Source organism: Papaver somniferum, unplaced genomic scaffold, assembly GCF_003573695.1.
Source record: "Papaver somniferum cultivar HN1 unplaced genomic scaffold, ASM357369v1 unplaced-scaffold_117, whole genome shotgun sequence".
Lineage (NCBI taxonomy): Eukaryota > Viridiplantae > Streptophyta > Magnoliopsida > Ranunculales > Papaveraceae > Papaver > Papaver somniferum.
Window position 1 is genome coordinate 468548 of NW_020620714.1, and position 19404 is coordinate 487951.

The 19404-nt window shown below is 37.0% G+C and overlaps 2 pseudogenes; one reads left to right on the forward strand and one right to left on the reverse strand.

The window, feature by feature from the left end:
• Positions 1–980: 980 nt before the first annotated feature.
• On the forward strand, positions 981–12180 carry LOC113330073 (annotated as a pseudogene).
• A 310-nt stretch (positions 12181–12490) lies between these two features.
• On the reverse strand, positions 12491–13112 carry LOC113330074 (annotated as a pseudogene).
• Between the last annotated feature and the right edge of the window lie 6292 nt (positions 13113–19404).

Genomic DNA, 19404 nt, shown 5'->3' on the forward strand with positions numbered 1-19404 from the left:
CTGCAAAATTGCAAGTTCATGTATAAACAAGTTGGCTATTTGATTAAATTTGCATCTTTGTCTATTCTATACTGTTAGCTAATCCTTTCTTCTCCCGTTGATTGTACCATGAATGTATCTGCGAGGACACAAATCTACAGTGGATATTATTTGATATGTGAATTAATGTCTAAAGTTCCTACTGTTTTCACATATTCTTTTATGAATTTCTTTTCATGGGTGTTGGCAACATCTGTATGATTAGAATGGGGGTGTTAAGTGCTTGAAATGTGTTAAAACTGTTGGATCAGTTGTGTTGATTTATGGAGCAAGGGAGTGCATATTTTCCCCACTGTCTGATATAGTGGTCTAAACCAAAATCCTAATCCACTTGTTAATGTGTTGTTCACCATTTGACACTTTGAATTCTTTTTCTTTTTATCTTACAAATCTAGTTGCTTCATTTACCTATAGGTGTAATATGTTCACTAGTTTGTAACGTGAACTTTAATTGAATGAAATACATTTTTCCATGATTTTATGTACTGCTAGCTCCGTGCCAATAAGGGGCACCGGTTATATCTTGTATATCGAATGGGTGTCACCCGGCAGAGAGAAGAGGAGAATGGAAGTTTTGGTCTAAGTTTGGAAGTAAATAGTTGTGGTGAAGGTCAGGTGAAGTGTGGGTTGTACTTAGGTGTGTGGTGAATGACTAAATGGGAGCTTACGAAGATCAGGTCATGCACTACGAGTGCAGTTTTTCCTTGGTTATGTGCTGTTGTTAGCATGGCTCGAGTGCAGTTTTGCAGGTCATGTATTACTTGCAAATGAGGATTTGTTGTTTCTTAAAAGAGAATGAGTTAAGAATGAACTCTCTCAAATTCCCTCAAACTCCCTCAGTAAACTCTCTCAAATTGCCTACACTCCCCTAAATTCTCTGGAACTCAAAAATACCAAACTCTCTCAAACTCCCTCAAAATTCCCAAGATTTAAAATACACTCAACTCCCCCAACTCACTGGAGTACTAACCGCCTGTAAAACCCCGGCCTCCATTCCTCTTTATTTTCTAGGGTTTATCAGAATTGCTCTGCACCTTCGCGCCATTCCCAATCTGACTAAGAACCAATTTCAAACCCTAAATCCAACGAAGCAAAATACTAATTATGGATTCAACAAACCAGAGCACCACCGCCGTTACGATTATAAGAAATGTCAGCACAACACCCCCAGCAGCAACCAGTAGAGGTGGCGGAGGATATGAAGAACATCACAGCCGTCACTTGTTCATTAACATCTATTTTCGGTTTAGTTCCTTCAGAAGCAATTCCAGCTATTATTGATTGTATTTTAACTTCATCAATTTCGATTTCTACTTTGTCTCTCTTCAATTCACTTCTCAACTCGTTCTCTCTTTTCTCTAAGGTAAACTCACTACCATTTCTAAATTTCAGATCTGTTGGTTTTCAATGATTGAAATTGATGTCGGGAGTGCGTAGAATTGACATTTGATTCATACTTAGAATGTTGAATTTGTGTTTTAAGTTTGAAATTAGTTGCAATTTTTAATTTTATGTATTACATTGTAGGTCAGGATTGGTATTTGGTTGGTTCATACCCAAATTGTATTAAGGAAATGCTAGAAGATACACTAGATTAGGCTTCGATCTAGGTGAGATCGAGGTGGGGAGGCACTTATTGAGTTATGTATTGGCTTTCACATCATGCACTTTTTGTTTTTTCTTGTAGGGCATTGCAGAGGAAGATGAGGGGGTGGATTCGAGTCAGTACAGTTATATCACATCCTTTGTAGATGCACTTTGCCACCTTGTCAAGAAGTCGGGTGAGTTATTAAGGTGGTTTCAGAGGAAGAGTAATGATTGTGTAGGTTAACTTGTGAGTCTTATTTCTAGGAAGCGTACGGAGATGGGACTTCTTTTAGGAGTAAAATAGACGCGCTAGAAAGGAGTTGGTTTCAAAATTTTCAAATGTTGTTTTGTTTGACTTTTTAGTGGCGTATTTTGCAGGCAATGCCAATGTGTTGCAAACTTTATCTGGAGAGGTTTTCTTCCAGTGCTTAAAATCATAAATGAAACTGACCATGAATTACTCAACTCGGTAAAGATATTTTTTTTAATCTAATGTATATTCTTTATGGATTTTATGTATTATGTGGCATCTACATGATTTTGATCACTCACATGTTCCTTATTTTAGATTACAGAACTACTATGTGGTGTTGTGATTGAGGTAAATTCATGGACAGTCATAGAAATGACATTGGTACCTTCCTGTTTTATGTCAATCCGTTTAACTACAACCATGCTTGAAAATGACGAATCAGTAGTGAATGAAAGAAAGAGTCACTCATCTTTTAAAGGGTCAAACAGCAAGCTAAGTCATTCGGACGTACTTACCGAGCCTAAGCCAGCTCAGCCTGTATCTTTGTCCAAGGCTATCGCATGTCATATTTTGACTTCATTGCTCACTGCTTCCCTAATATCGAACCAACCAAAAACGAACAGTGTGGTGGAGCCAGTGGTGGAGAATGGTTGTTATGCAGAAGGTTTTGCGATAAAGTTCCATTCAGATCTCTGTGATATGACAGTGCGAATGCTTTCTCAAACTCCTGAACACCGATCCTGTGCTATTCGGTTTCTCCTTCCGGTCATTTTTATGTCATTTCCTTCGACTTGTTCTGTTAAAATCTCTGAACATGGGCATAAACCTGTGGATTCCAGGTACGGGATTTCATTTATTTTATGTTAGATGTATACTACTATTTTTTATTGTTATTTGTACATAATGCAATACACATTGGTCACTTGGATTTTCAACTTCTTGTACTTTGTTTTCTAGGATGCATTTCTTCGCAAAAATATGGAAATGCTGCCAAAAAATGTTCTCTCTTGGACCTCTTGGGAGGAAAGACGCATATAGTGTACTGTCCTTGTACTTGTCTCATGCCAAAGGATTTGAAGTTGATGTTGTAGATAACGGGATTGATGAATTTGATATAAGAGCTGAAAAGGAATTTTGGGATGAAATAAAGCAAGGCTTGGTAAACATCCAAACTTAATTGTTCCAATCAGCCTTCTTTTGCTCTGTTTGGGAAATACTCCTGAATTTTCCTGATAAGTTAACTTTTCATTTGCCTACTTAGGTTGATAAGGAGGGTTTTTTGAGAAAACAGTCATTACATATACTGAAAACAGCAGTTTGGCGAAGTGAAGAGAGCCAATGCTGCACTAGTGTTTCTGAGGCAACTTTGGATGTAAGTAGTGCAAATGCTACCACAAAGAGGGGTCAGTGGGCAGAAAAGGAGGGAAGTCAATGGGAGTGGGGCAAATATGCAAGCCAGATGATACGTGTTTGAGTGGTCAGCAGCGATGGGAAGCATTCATACTTCTGTATGAGATGCTTGAAGAGTACGGTACTCACTTAGTTGAAGCTGCATGGAATCACCAGGTAGCTTAATCTTTTCCTGAATTTAAAACTTATGATCATTTCCTGATGTACTACCGACAACCAAATATACTGTTATAAAATATTGCCCAGTAAAAGTGTAATAATTACTCCTTTCAGATTTCACTGTTGCTTACGTTTGCTTCGGAAATCGATTCTTCTACAAATCCTGCTATTGAAGTGCATCAAATGCAGTTGGAAACTGTTCAAGGAACTTTTCTCTGGTTGTTGGCTCTATGGGAGCGAGGCCTCTGTCACGAAAATCCCCAGGGTATAGTTATTGTGTCGTAACTGAATGATTTTCAAACCAAGCATTTTCTTTTCTTTCTTTTTTGGTTAAGCAGGTGGTGGTCCTCAATTTAACGTAAATCCATTATGTGTTTATATTCACAGTTAGGTGCTTAATTATGCAGTCTATTTTGGGGATTGACTGGAGGAATCTTGGAAATTGTGCAAAAGTAGTGGCTCAAAGTTTTGCACTTGGTTCTTTCATACAAGGGTTGAATGATCCTGTTCATCACAGAGATTTTGGTTAGTTTTGCTATCAAGCTGATAATTCTTACAATCTAATGCAAGTATTCTCAAATATACAAATCTATACGGATCATCCTAAGACATAAAATCCTCAGTTTCCTGGTATAGTGTTATCTATTGATTCTACATTTCTGACCACATTATTCAAAATGTATTAGGTTCCTTAGGAGTGTACACTTCACAAACAATTGAAGGCGCAACAAATTTCCTGCACCACTTTTGTAGTTATTTCACAGAAAGGTACATATAATAATACATAAGTAGACACTATGTACAAAAATAAAAAGGTCGGCATCAGAAATACATGTTGAAATTAAATGACGAGGTTTAAAAACTGTTTGTTTGCAGAGAGCGGATAGCATTTCTGAGCAGCTTGGCGTCCCTTGTTAAGCGAGAGTCATTTGGGCGAGCTGGATTGATGACTCTTTCTTTCTGCATTGCTTCAACTGCTCGTGGATCTAAAACACATGATATGGATTCATCACTATCTGCGGACGGAAGTTCCTTAGACAATGACAAATCCTTATTATTGGATATTCTGAGACTTGTCATGGAGAGCAGCAAACAACACTTCAATCCAAATTATCATCTTCAAGGTCTCTAACTTGTGAATCTTTTACATCTTAGTAATCTATCATTACTATGCATACTGTTCAGCAATTAATTACCCAGATATTAATCAAGTTTTTTGGTTTGTGGTATCAGTTTGTGAGAATGTCTTAGAAGCTGCCTCTTCTGTGATGTGTACCTCGGACGTGCCTGTTGAAACTCTTATGCACTTCATTGCTAAAGTGCCAAGGGAATTTACTGATTTTGGTGGTATGTCGAATAACTCAAGAAGCGGTATATTGATTTTCTTCCTTGGTTTTAGTAAATCTGTCTACCATTCTGTTTTGAATGCTAATAAAAAAAAAATTATGTTCCTTTTTTAGACAGATAGCTGTACGCAGAGGTTTAATATGTTGTTTTTCGTACTTTGAAATCTAGGTTCCTTGAGAGAGAGGGTGAAAAAATGGTTGTCTAAATGCGAGGAGAGAAACTGGCATTCTGACTCCAAAAGTAAACTACGCGTTTTAGTCTTTATGATTTCCCTCAAAAGTTTGTGCTGAATCAAAATTTGCCTGAGGCGTTCGTCGATTACGATGATGAAGATTTGGAGGCATGGGGATTTGAAGCCCAAAGATGGGGAAGGTTGCTTTTCCTCAATATTACAGAGGAACTACAATTGGAACCTTTGGTCTAGGTTCGGTTTTTCTTGGAGCTATATTTTTTATTGTCAATTTAGTGCATGCCTATTCATGTTTGAAAACAAGAATTCCTTATCTTTCTATCTATTGGCTCTTGTTTTCAGTACGCAGATGCATTTTCTGGAAAAATGAAATTTTTTATTTTTTATTTTAAACCTCAATTTACAGTTTCTCCAGGACTAGGGAGTTCGTATCTTAAGACAGAACAACCATATGGAATGGGTTTCAGCAAAGTTTCTTATCCTTCTTCTATGTTTGATCCAAGAGCTCTCAATCATACAAGGGAAACATACTAATTCAATAGCTAGTCACGTGAAGGTTTCCATGGTAGAAAACTCAGATTTATCAAGTGAAAGAGAAGCTTCCATTCCATTTGAGAAGTTTTACAGTCATTTTACACATATATTGGTAAGAAGCCATGATTCTACACTGTTAATTCTTTCTCCTTTGTACTTGGTGAATTTTTACTTGTTGAAAGTTATGGAATGGTCATGGAATCCTTGACTGTCACGTGCAGGAGGAGCTTGTGCTGTTCGCCAAATCATCTTCTTCCATATTCTGGGCCAAGTCTATGGCAGGTGATGAGATTTTATCTTGTGCTGTTACAGGAAAGCTTGGTGGTCCAAGTCGACGGCGGTTGTCTTCTTCTATGGCAACAGACATATTGAACACTGTATGTTTCTTGTTTATACAGTATTACTTGTGTTTAGTTGTTCATAATATCCTGATTCTCTTCTCATACATTTGTGTTCGCGGTGTATTACATTGTGTGCAAATTCATATATGTATTATTCCATCCATATCCTCGAACACTGTTTGAGTGAATTTTCCCTTGTATTATTTTTTCTGTCCATTGATACAGACTCATATAAGCTGTACCGAAGCTTATTTTGTTATTAGCTCTCATATGTTGATATTTTTCTCATGTGATGGAACAGATACCATCGATGAGAACAATAGCATCTATCTTTTCATGGTGTGCACATTTAAAAGATGATAACATGCTTGATTCAGCATTTGCTTTCTTGTGGAGTTTCTCTTGGAAGGTTATCTTAACTCCCACTTTTGACATAGAGGTAATTGGAATTGACCATAAAAGTTTGAAATACTTTTCTGTTCATCACAAGTGTTTATGATTGACTTACTTAGAGTGCCATAGAGCAGGCTGGAGCAGAAGTTCTCCTAGCAGCTTATGAAGCACTGGCTCCTGTCTTGAAAGCAATGAATCCTGCTAGATCTCCGCTGGTTTTGGACTTGATATTGGCCGACGACCAAGTGCTACCAAAAGTAGAAGGAAAACCTCTGTTAGATTGTTTTGTTCTTAGTTTTCTTCAGAACATCAATGATGTTATCTCAGTTGGGGCTCTAACGCGAAGTCGACGTGCTTTTTTAATGAATTGGAAGGTAATTATTATGTTCAAAAATCCAAAACTAGTCCTGGTTGGCATTCTGTGAATGCCATTTTAGATGTTTGCAGTGGGTTGCAATTGTCAAATTTGTGTGTGCTTGGTGTCCCATCACAAATGGTTGACCAGTTACAAATTTTTCTTATTGGAAAAAAATATTCTTTTGGGGGAGGTTCTCATGTGCAACTTTTGTTGTGGTACCAAGTGCAGCCTCGCCCTTGGTACTGTTTCAACTGGTGTACCGATCCCGAAAAAAGTTTCAGCTGGTGTAAAACTTCTTTTTTGTTAAGCTTTATTAACAAATTTATTTTTCTTGATTTAGTGGCTTTGTTTTGTCTCACTGTTGTCAATTCCATTTTCTGTCCCTGAAAATGGAGTTCATACAGAAGGAACTACAGCATTCTTTTCCGGTTCAGCTATATAGAGTATTTTCGTTGATCTTGTTGCGAAGTAAGTAAGAGTATAAGCAAGATGTTGGATTATCTTGTTGTCAGTTAACTTTATTCAAGTCGCACCATTTGTTGGCAAACATGCTTTTACGCTTAGCCATATTTGTGTTAATGCACTTTTTAAATGCTCCACTTTTCTTATCTGATTTCTTTCTGGCTAATTGATATTTGCAGCCCTGAAAATGCCGGGGAAAGTTCTGTTTTGCCCATATTAAGATCCGTCAGATTGGTTTTGGGGCTGTTCACTTCAGGAACGATGGTCTCAGATGTTTCCGCTAACAATATCTTAGATGCTGAGGTTTGTTCTAGCACTATCATTGCTATGAGTGTAAAGTAATAGTAATATCTATATTTTGTCGCACTAGAACTTTTCTGTGTTCACAATTGCATAACTTGTTAGGCTGCACTACTCACCACAGTTATGCATGAAAATTCCTCATTTATTTTTAGCTTATTTATGAGCCTGAAGAGAAGGTTGCTATTGTCAACCATATTATAGTGGACCGTGGAAAGAACTGATTTTGAAAAGATTAAGAGCTGATTCTGAAAAGATATATAGAAATATTTGAGATTAAGTACACTATTTTTTGTAGAACGATCTAGCTTATGCGGTGAGAGCACAGTTCGGCCCTTCAGAACTTCAGCTAAACGAGCGTTAATGTTTACCATCTAATTTGACCTCTTCTGTTTTAAGTTTTGAGTTATGTGTACTGTTCTAATGTTTAATTGTTTTTAATTTAAAATCTAAAATTGTTGATATCATGACCTTGTATTACCTGCAGATGATGTCAAAATTGATGTGTTCATCTTGGATATTTCATGTCAGCTGCAAGAAACGTAGGGTTGCACATATTGCTGCCCTTCTGTCTTCTGTAGTGCACCCTGCTATATTTAGTGACGAGTCCATGCATGAAACTGCTGACGACATTCAAGGTCCGTTGAAATTGGTAAGTTGCAGTATCTTTTTTTCTTTTGAGAATGTACCTTGTAATTATTTCATGCTTCTTTAATTTAAACCCACAAAAACTAAGTAGTTCCATGAATTCTTTTCAGTGGCCAAACATTGTGGAAATTGTAATCGTAGTTCAATTTTTTTATTCTTGCAGTTTGTTGAACAAATTCTTGAAGAAGGCACGAAAAGTCCCCGCACTATTCGTCTTGCAGCTTTGCACTTAACGGGGTTGTGGCTATCAAATCCAAAAATAATCAAGTATTACATCCAAGAGCTGAAGCTTCTATCTCTGTGTGGATCTGGTATTTACTCATACCCTTATTCGTTGAGTTTTAACTTGTATGTTCTTTTTATTTTCTGATATAAGATGATGCTTCACACTCTATACCGCATAATCCTATTCTACGTTCCTTTCACAGTGGCTTTTGATGAGGATTTTGAGGCGGAATTAGCTGAAAGCCATGATGCTAGAATGGAAGTCTTGCTGCTGGCTAAAAGCCCAGATCCGGAACTGACTGAAGTATGCCAAGTGTGTTACATCTTGTTATGATTGTTTGTAACTGTGTGCTAGAAAGAAAGTCTTGCTGAAACTCAGCCTTGTCCATCTCATAACTCCTGTGCCATAACCATCAATAACTTTCCCGAGATGTGGATTGTTAAATAAAAGTTGGATCATCACTCCAAGCTTGTATTTGGTACAATTATTGCTAACAAGTTTCTGACACTGCACTGCTAATTTCCCAGGCATTTATCAACACAGAGCTGTATGCAGGTGTATCTGTTGCAGTTCTCTTTCACAAGCTGGCGGACTTGGCTGATAAATTGGGTACAAGAGAAGAGAATGAAAATTTCCATGCTGCACTCCAGTCTGGAAAGTTGTTTCTGTTAGACCTCCTTGACACCGCGGTATAGATTCTTGGAACTTTTGGGAGTAGCATTGCGTGTTATTTGTGCAAAATCGCATTAAAATATGTTTTGGATGATTCAATATAGACTATTTTTAGGATCTCGCGCTTGGTAAAATCATGTTGATTCAAAAACATTATGCTCAAAACTTGTACCCGGTTATGCAGAAATAAGAACACGAATACAAAACCGTAAGTAAGTTAGGTTGTTTGAGAATTTAGTCTTCTCTGCTTTCTCAAGATTGCAGAAAAGTAGGGGATATTAAAGCTGCAGCATGATATGAGAGGAAGAAAAACTGTCTACACGTAGGTGTTATACATGAGTGTTCTTATTGCTGTTTTCGGTAGATGGTAATCGTATCAAGTGAAAAATCTTAGAATAGTCTATATTGGCCGTTGAAATAATAAATAACCTTTTGTTGTTAGAGCTTTGATAATATAGTCCCCGTTTTGATTCGATTATACTAACACCATTGAGCTGATTTACAGGTTAAGGCCAAAGACCTATCCAAAGAACTATATAAGAAGTATAGTGCCGTGAGTTTCTTTAACTCTATCTAGGGTGCTTCCTTTTTTCATTTTATACGTATCCATTTCCACTCTGTCACTCTGTGGAGCTCCTAAAGGAGGAGGTTATCTAATAAATGGTTTGGATATTTTCAGATCCATAGGAGAAAAGTCTGTTGTTGGCAGATGATATGTATATTATCCCGATTTGTTCGTGAGGATGTGGTTAAGCAAGTTACATCTAACTTGCACTTGTGCCTATATGTAAGGAATCCAAAATTTCGTAAGTAGTAGCTCCAGTGTCCACTCCACTGGAGCTAATAATTTAGAAACAAACTTATCGATTGTTTTTACTTGTAGAGGAGCAACTTGCCAGCTGTTCGGCAGTACTTGGAGACTTTTGCAATTCAAGTTTACTTGAAATTTCCATCACTGGTAAGCTTTTATGGAAGAAATTGGGAGAACAATTTTGTGTGTTCCATGTCTACTTAAATCACTAGTTTGCAATACATAGTGTACTTATCATCATGAACTCTTACATACTTACGTTAAAAGATATTCGATTTTTTTCTTTGTGGAATCTTAGAAAGGCACAACTCAAACTGTTTTGCATAATTGCATTGTTTCTTCGATATTGTTTGTTTCAAATATCCTTATTCACGTCCGTTTATGCTTTTCTTCCGACAGGTTGCTGATGAATTAGGTCCTATTTTCCGAGACACTAACATGAGGCCTCAGGTAATAAATATGTCTAATTAAAAATTTGTCGATCCAGCTATTTCGGGGTTCACCCTTTCATTAACTTTTACTCATCAAATGTAGACACTCTCTTCATATGTTTTCATTGCAACCAATGTTATCCTTCATACAACTGAGGAGCACGTGCGATACCAGCACTTAAATCAGTTACTTCCACCAATGATTCCGTTATTAACATCGCACCACCACAGTTTACGTGGTTTTACTCAGGTAAGATTTGTATTTGATCTTAAAGCCAAACTTACTACTCGATCCGCTAATAAATTTTCTACTTATCATCTATTAATACTCCTTGTTTCCAATTTGCAGTTGTTAGTTTACCAAGTTCTATTCAAGATGGTTACACCTTTGGATTCTGGCGCTTCAGAATCTGCGCCCTTAGAAAGACGGTGTTTTGAGAGCTTGAAATTGTATTTGGCGGAAAATACCGACTGTGTTAGGTAGAACCCCTTTCTGCATATGAAAAGCTATTTTTTTCAACATTTATCACAGTTTCTCTATAATTGCGATATTTTGTTGCAGGTTAAGGGAATTGATGGAAGGATTTCTTGATGCGTTTTATCCCATAACATCTTCTGCTCCCTCAGGAATTTTTTCAGTTAGGAGCAAGGTTAGGACCTGAAAGAATTCAGATTGCATTTGTTCTGCACTCTGAACGGGCCCACTGTTTTTATTTATTTATGTGTCTAATGTTTGTTTGTTTCTGGGACTCATCTTTTTTATTGATGAAGGAAATTGAGTTCGAATGTGTGCCACCATCACTCTTGGAGAAAGTGATCACATTTTTAAATGTAAGTAGACTGGGGTTCCATGTTCATTTTTACTGTGGTCCGTATCTCATTGTTCACTGTCACAGGATGTCAGGGAAGACTTAAGAAGTTCTATGTCGAAAGATGCAGCCACGATCAAGAATGAAAGCTTAGTAACTGTAGATAATGTTAGCGACACACAGGTTGCTGTAGACATGTCGCTGGATTTCCAAAAGTAGATTATCCTCTCCGAAAATGACAAACGGGATTCTTTCTATTGATGCTGTTATTAACATCCTTCACATTGCAGGTATTTAAAGCTTCTAGTTTAGCAGTTGCTGATGTTAGTGTTGTAAACGATAAACAGTTCCAACTCATCAGGTCAGTCATAGTCAAATTGCGAAATTTTGTGAAAATTAGTCGTCTCCTTAATGCCACCGGGACTTGTTTCTTTGTGCCCTCACATTAATAGTCTGTTTTGGTTGTTAGTGTGACTGCTGAGAAGTGGGTACCAATAATCGAGGTCCCAGTCAGCAGCCTCAAAGTGTACTTAGAGAAGAAGAAGAAAGAAGGTTTCTCTATCTTGGGTTTAGAACAAACTGCAAATAGTTTGCCCCTTGATCAGTATACGTTCCCCAAGAAGATGGTAAGAGACTGTAGTTTTTAAGTTATTACTCCGAATCTCTTTAACCGTGTCACTTCCATATTACAATCTTAAAGATTTGTAACCACTAGTATTCATAGTTTCTTTGTATGCACATCTAGGGCATAAAAAGTGTCAAATCGAGCTGTTGTTTTTTTCATTAACTGATCATGCTCTGTAATTTTTTACAGGTGCTGGTCCTTGGTCGTGAAAAGGAAGGTATACCTGTGGATATAATTCATGTTTTGGATGGTTATGTTGAGATTCCTCAGCTGGGAGTTGTCAGGTCTCTCAATGTTCATGTGAGTGGTGCAATTGCTTTAGGGGAGTATACAAGACAACAGCGAACTCAAAACTCCTCCACCCGTATCACAAATTAATATCCTAGGCGCTACCTTTGTACATAGCACAGGTGTTTCAATGTAGCAAGACCAAAGGAGAGAAATTTGTTTCTTATAGAGCCCCCAATGTTTAACAGCGTTTAAATTCAATCATTATGCCAATTGGTTACATTCATTGTATGAGTAAATCCATAATATACTTCTCTCGGGTAGAATAATACCCACCGATATGCAACATTTTGAGAATATTTGTGAAGATCGGAATTCTGTTTTGATGCAAATTCCAAACAATCTCTCAGCTCAGCAGCCTGAGCAAGAGCCCAGTGACCTAGCAACTCTTGCTTGCTTCTTTGAAGACCAAGAAGAAAATATACACTAATTTACACAACAATCTTACAGAACATACAGAAAATATGCACTAATAAACATCTTCTGCAACTAATATACATAATCTTAATTAATTAATTATATTCTATCTTTAAAAACAGAAAAAAAAATTAAACTAAATTATCTTTTTGGATTTAAGATCATAATAAATCACGGATGCACAAGATAATCAATGTGGTCTCTCGCCTGTAATCTTACTCGGCGGACCGTAATTACAATTCATAAACACAACACCATCATCGCACTCAGCTCGAGCACATCCAATCCTTCTCGTATCTCTCCAGGCAATTTGTGTTTAATGTCCGCATTCTTTACCGGCTTGACATGTAATTGTAGCGTATGAATAAAACCTCTCCTCACCAGCCCATGCATTTACGGCATCTGTTGGTTCCCAACTAGTACCACTTCCCCAATAAATATTTTCATCTAATTTGAATTTTCCTTCAGGGAATGAATGTTGTAAACTACAGTCACTTTTCCTTTGAATTGACCACGATCTTGCATACTTTTTCAAGTTGTGAATCCCATATCAATGGCATCTCCAACTTTTGTGCCCTTATCCAGTTATGAGCAAACAGATATTGGAAAGACTCGCCCCAGTATATATCCTTTGACGCATTATATACACCCTCTTTATCAGGCTTTGGCCGCCGATCAGTTACAATTCCCTGTATGTTTTGCGAACTTGACAGTTCTGAGGCTGCTGGATGGAGTAGTGTAGCAGAATTTGTAGTGATTATGAGTGAGATTAGACCCAAAAGAGGTAACGAAGAAGAATGAAAGCCTTTCATAGTTTTTCTTTTTAAGGTGTTTTGAGTGACAGAAAGAGATGAAATAGATGGTTAGCTAGAGCCTAGAGATTTTGGAGTTATTCAAGTTTAATTTGCTCGCGAAGAGGGTACGTCATTTTTGTATGGCAACGTCCCGTGAACCATGAAAGTTCTGTTCAGTTTGTTTGGCTGTTTTTTTTGGTGGGGACGTTAGAGTCCCTTCCTTGGTTGTTAAAGTTTATGGGCATCCAACTCAAAACCAATTGGCAATGAGTTGTACTATCACCACCTGTCATTGAGCATGGAGATCACGAATGCCAACTTGCGAAGAAGTAGCTCTAACTGAGGACATCCAAGAGCTTTAGTGAAAATGTCTGCAAGCTGAGCGGTTGTGCGAACATGAGAAGTAATAATAGCACCAGATTGAACTTGATCGCGCACATAATGACAATCAATCTCAATGTGTTTGGTGCACTCATGAAAAATAGGATTAGCAGCAGTATGGAGAGCGGATTGACTATCACAGTGAAGGCGCTTAGGTTGAGAATGAAACACACCTAGAGATTTCAATAACTCCTTTAGCCACATGAGTTCACTACAAGTATGCGCCGTGGAACGGTTCTCGGCCTCTGCAGAAGAACGAGATACTGTATGTTGCTTCTTTGTCTTCCAAGATATAAGTGAGCCTCCAAAGAAAATAAAGTAACCAGTAAGCGAACACCGACTAAGAGGACGGGATGCCCAATCAGAATCACAATAAGCAGTAAGTTGAAGAGCACTATCCTTTAGTAAAAACAATCCCTTGACCCGGATAGACCTTTAGATAATGAAGAACTCGGAGAGCAGCTTCCCAATGAAACATCCGAGGAGACTGCATAAATTGAGATAATACATGCACCGAATAACACAATTCGGGATGTGTAATTGTCAAATAAATCAGGCGTCCAATTAGCCGTCGACACTGGGATGAATCGGCCCTTTTGGCCTAATACGTGGACCTACGCATGTATGTGTCATGGGTGTGCAGGTGACATTTGGTCACGGTCCATCCCACGTACAGGTCATACGAGTGAGCAGTCATTCGATCACGGGTGCGCATGTGACCATTCATTCGGTCACGATGGCCACTAATTCGGCCTACATCCCGCGTACGGTCCTAGCTCTGATACCATGTTAAAGTTTGTGGGCATCCAACTCAAAACCAATTGGCACTGAGTTGAGCGGCCCTTCCATATTATATTTAAGTTAATTATACGGAAACTAGTGATATGAGACTATTGTCCTTTCACATTGGTACATCCGCAAACTGCAATAATGTTCAAAAGGACATATATCACAGATGCCGTGATGTTTGTACCAACAGTATACGTCTGGGAATTGATTTTATCTATTGAATTTAACTAAACTTTGAAAAATGAAACGGAAACGAAGAATTGGCTGTAAATTTAAATTGTTTTCTAGATACAAAATAGACACGTTTTTGTGTAAAATTTTGGATATGAATAATGAGAACGTAAATTTTGAGTAATCCTAATGATCAGGCTAGGCATATACGGAAGCCTCCTTTTTAGTAGTGAAGAAAAAATAAATTTTGATACATCTTTTATTGATAACTCATTATTCTTTGGTATTGGACAAATCTCAGGAAACTCGGCAAGTCAATGTAATGGATTGCGATGTCTCCCAACAAAAATAATAGATGCAAAGCAAGTTGAGGCCTTAAGAGATTTGGAAGCAATATTATGGGCGAAAGAAAGGGGACTCAAGGAGGATTTATTTAGAAAGAGACTGTTTGAATGTGGTAAAAGTTATCCAAGAAAATCCTAACTCAGTGAAGTGGACAACAAACAATATAATGGGGTGTGTTCTTTTCTTGCTTTCAAAATTTGAGTATTGAGAATGTATTTATGTTCATAGGGATGCATAGGGGCGGAACTATCCTTGGACTCATGCTTGCTTCAGCCAACCTCAACAAGATAAAAAAACATTTTTTTATAGCTTTTTTTGAATTGGGCCATAGTATGTGTGTAAATTTTACCCTTAAGCTAGCCCAAAAAAAGAATCAAGTCCTCCTCATAACCAAAGTCCAGTTCCGCCACTAAGATGCACAATGGTATAGCTAATTCTTTAGGAACCGTTTTTTGGGGACCATGGTTTTTTTGGGGGACCATGGTTCTATTTTGGGTAAAGACATTGTAAGTAATTCTAGGTCACCCCATATCTAGTTATTTATTTAATACCTAATCTACCCTCCTAATTAATTTAGGTTATGATTAGTAAAATAATTTAGTTAAAAGCAATTATTGAGATTAAATTAAAAGATGGGTTTATTATTAGTTGAATAAATTATTATGAGTAGAATTTTTGTGAGATTAGAGTTAGCGAAGATGAAGGAGAAAAACATGGAAAATAAAAAAATTTGTTAATCACAACCGGAGGATGAGTAATTGGGTGAACATGCATGATGCAAACTTAGATAATATATGTTTAATTGGTAAAAACTCCCCAAAAATGTAAGATTTGGAACTGGATTTTGAACAGTTCGGTTAGTTTATATGAAGACAAGTAACCAAACTCATCTGAAGGTGCTGTTCGGTTTCCTTGTGAGATGAACACGTAACCGAACTAGTTTGAAGATGTAGTTCGGTTACTTGATCCAAACACGCAGGTTACCGAACTCCATATCAATGGAAGTTCTGGCATTTCTCTTCACCTGAACAACCTTGTTTACAATAACTCAAGAGTTCGGTTGGATCGCAAACTGCATGCTTCTGCGATCCAACCGAACTCAGATTAGTAAGTTTGGTTGTTTCTTAAACTTGAACTTAGAGCATAGACAACCGAACCTAACAAGCAAAAAAAATATTTCTATGTTTTTAACCCTACAGTTCGGTTACATGGAGGTTTTAAAATATTTGCGATCGAACCGAACTCATAGGTCAGAGTTTGGTTATAAGACTAATAAAACTAATGGGAAAAGTGGTAAGGTTCTGTTACATCCTCAAAATTTCTTTCTATTTTTTAACCCTACTGTTCGGTTACATGGAAATTTTACAATTTCTTTGCGAAACAACCAAACTCATAGGTCATAGTTCGGTTATAAGACTAATAAAACTAATGGGAAAAGTGGTAAGGTTCGGTTACATGCTCAAAATTTCTTTCTATTTTTTTAACCCTATAGTTCGGTTACATGGAGGTTTTAAAATGCTTGCGATCGAACCGAACTCATAGGTCAGAGTTCGGTTATTAGACTAATAAAACTAATGGGAAAAGTGGTAAGGTTCGGTTACATCCTCAAAATTTCTTTCTATTTTTTTTTAACCCTGCAGTTCGGTTACATGGAAATTTTATAATTTTTTTGCGAAACAACCGAACTCTACAGTTAGCTAACTAAGTTCTGAATCACATAGAACCGAACTGTTCTTCGTGTTCTTCAGTTCAGTAAGTTCGGTTAGGAACCTAGGGAAAATAGAAAACACGTTCTAACCGAACTCAACACTGTAACTACCATTTTAAGCCTATTTTGATGATTTCTATTCAATTGAATCGATGAAAAACAAATTAAAATGAATGGGTTTGTCGAGAAATACCCGTGAATCGATGAAAAACAAAATTTTATGAATCGATGATGAAGACGAGTTTGAAATGAAGAAGAACAAAATTTTATTAACCCTAACAAATTTTTTTTAGATTAGGGTTAATGTATCACGGTTAATGTATCACGGTTATGGTTAGTATTAGGATTAATGTTAATTAGGTTAAGGGAAAATTAGTAAACTTGCTAAATAGGATTATTGTTAGGACATCCCTTATCATTATAAGATAGGTGGCCTAATAAGACCATGGTCCCCCAGAAACACCATGGTCCCAAAAAAAATGGTTCTTCTTTAGCTAAATTTGCAAGAACCTTAATAAGTTCAGTAGATTGGTTGTACGATTAGCCCGCTTGGATCAATTCATTGGTCTTAAGTGACCGAGATAACATTATAATTTCTTAAATTCAACAAATTTCCATTTAATATTCATATCTCAATCTATATGTGGTTACTCATATAAGAGTTAAAAGACTAGAATTGTGTACGAAATCTGTAGGAGAAATTAAAAATGAAGATTGAACTTATATTTATTTACAAGATTGTAATCTCCAAGAGATCCAACCTTCTTACAGACGAAAACACACAAAAACAACAAAGAAAATGATCATGAGCATTGATCGATTAGTTCACTTGACCATCTAACCAGTACTCAGCCTTTCAATATAGCATATTAATGACCTTATTAGTGAAGCAAAAACCAGATAACATAACATGTACAAAAAACATAAAAAACAAAAACAAATAAGTTCCTAAATCTTCACTGACAAACGGCCGGACATATTAAATGCAGGTAATATGGATTCCAAAGTGCATCAGTTCAGTTGATAACCCCTGAAACCCCAGGTCAGGGCGATCAAACGTATACTCGACATGTCCTGAAAAATGGAATACCTTGGCACGTATAGACGGGATAATTACAACAATCCTCTCCGATACCCCAGCCACATTCTTCGTCGTCACCGATACATGCATTCACACAATTCACAAAGACTAAAAAAGCCAAAACCAATAGAAGCAAAAAGGTTGCAACATTTATCTTCACCATGATTATAGCTATAGGTATTGAAGGAAGCTTATTAATTTGTCTAGCAAATTTTGTTTGTTGTACATAGCTCTCTCCGATACCTCCTGTATTTATATATGCAGCGCATTTGAGAAGTCAACATCTTCGTCTATATATTTCCCCTAATAGATAGGTGTGCTGTGCAGTCCATAACGCATCGATATGCATGTCCCTAGCAAAAAAGAATTATCTATTTCCAGTTGATCAATAAAAGAAGGTGCGACATATCGAATCTTGATCAAGTTGAACATGGCAAGGATGGATAATGCATCACTGTGATTAAAGTATACTTCTGAAATATGACGATGATACCCAATCAATATGATAATTACTTCAAGTGGTACCCTTAGTTAACACGAAAGGTCATAGTTTGACAATACCAGAAATAAGATTCACGTTAGTTTAATCAGTCATGGTCACTTACAACCGAAAATACGAGTCCCACAAAACATTCAATATACCCGGTCTTGCTCCAGTTAAATTAATTATTAAGACTTGATAAGGATAGGTGATTGATCATCATCTTAATTTGAATGCATACTTCCACCTATTGAATCTCTTACCAGTTTTTACCGCTGATTTAAAAATTCTAAAATTATTTAATTAATCCAGTAACGATAATTTCTAAATAAAAAAGACATACAAAATTTGATTTTGTGAAAATGAACAAGAATATAAAAATAACTAGGATGTAAACTATTTCATCCTACTCATTTTCATATAATTTTTTTTTTATTTTTAATTTATATCAGGATGCATCTAGTTTCACCCTCGCTATATTTTACAATTAAGCCAGAATGAATTCAGATTTATTCTTGCTATTTTTTTGGGGTCCATTTCACTCGTACTATTTTTTACGTCTTAATATTAAGAAAACTGAAGTATTTTGGCCTTCAATTGACCCTCGAAGCATCGCTGAAGGTGTTTTCCCCAATGATATTGGTAGGCCTAGTAATGGCGTTAAACTGTTGTGGGGTGGGGTGGGGGTGGGGGTATGGATTTGAATTTCATGAGTGACATGGTGTTGAACAGGGTGAATAAGACTGTCCAACTAATGTCTGCCATCAAAAAACTCGAAGACCCTCAGAATGAGATGTTATTGCTTCGTAATTGTGTCGGTGTGTCTAGATTATATTTTCAATGCACACTAACAATCCTATAGCTCTACAACAGACCGTTGATCTCTTTGATAACCATTTACTCCAGTATCTGAGACTTTTAGTCACTGGTGATGGAGCCGGTTATGAACCTCTACAACATAGACTTGCCACCTTGCCTATCAAATATGGTGGTCGTGGTATCTACACCATGGCGGATACTCACACCTAATGTTACCTGGACTCCTAGAGTCGGTTCTCTTCGGTGCAAAATGTAATACTTGGTAGCTTATTCTCAAAATACAAAGGTTCTGATTATCAATTTGGCTCTTCAAAATTTCGTTCATGTATGTGGATTACCTTCCAACTATTGTGTCGATGATACTGCTCCCCCTTCATTCCCTACCAGTCACTTATTTTGATGCAGATAAGAAGCAAATCCCTGTCCAATTTTCGATGTCTGCAAGAAACTCCATCTTGTTGCCATGTAACCGGTTCAAACATGCACAAGATTATCTCTTGGCAATACCCATTAACGGGCTTGACCAATGTCTTGG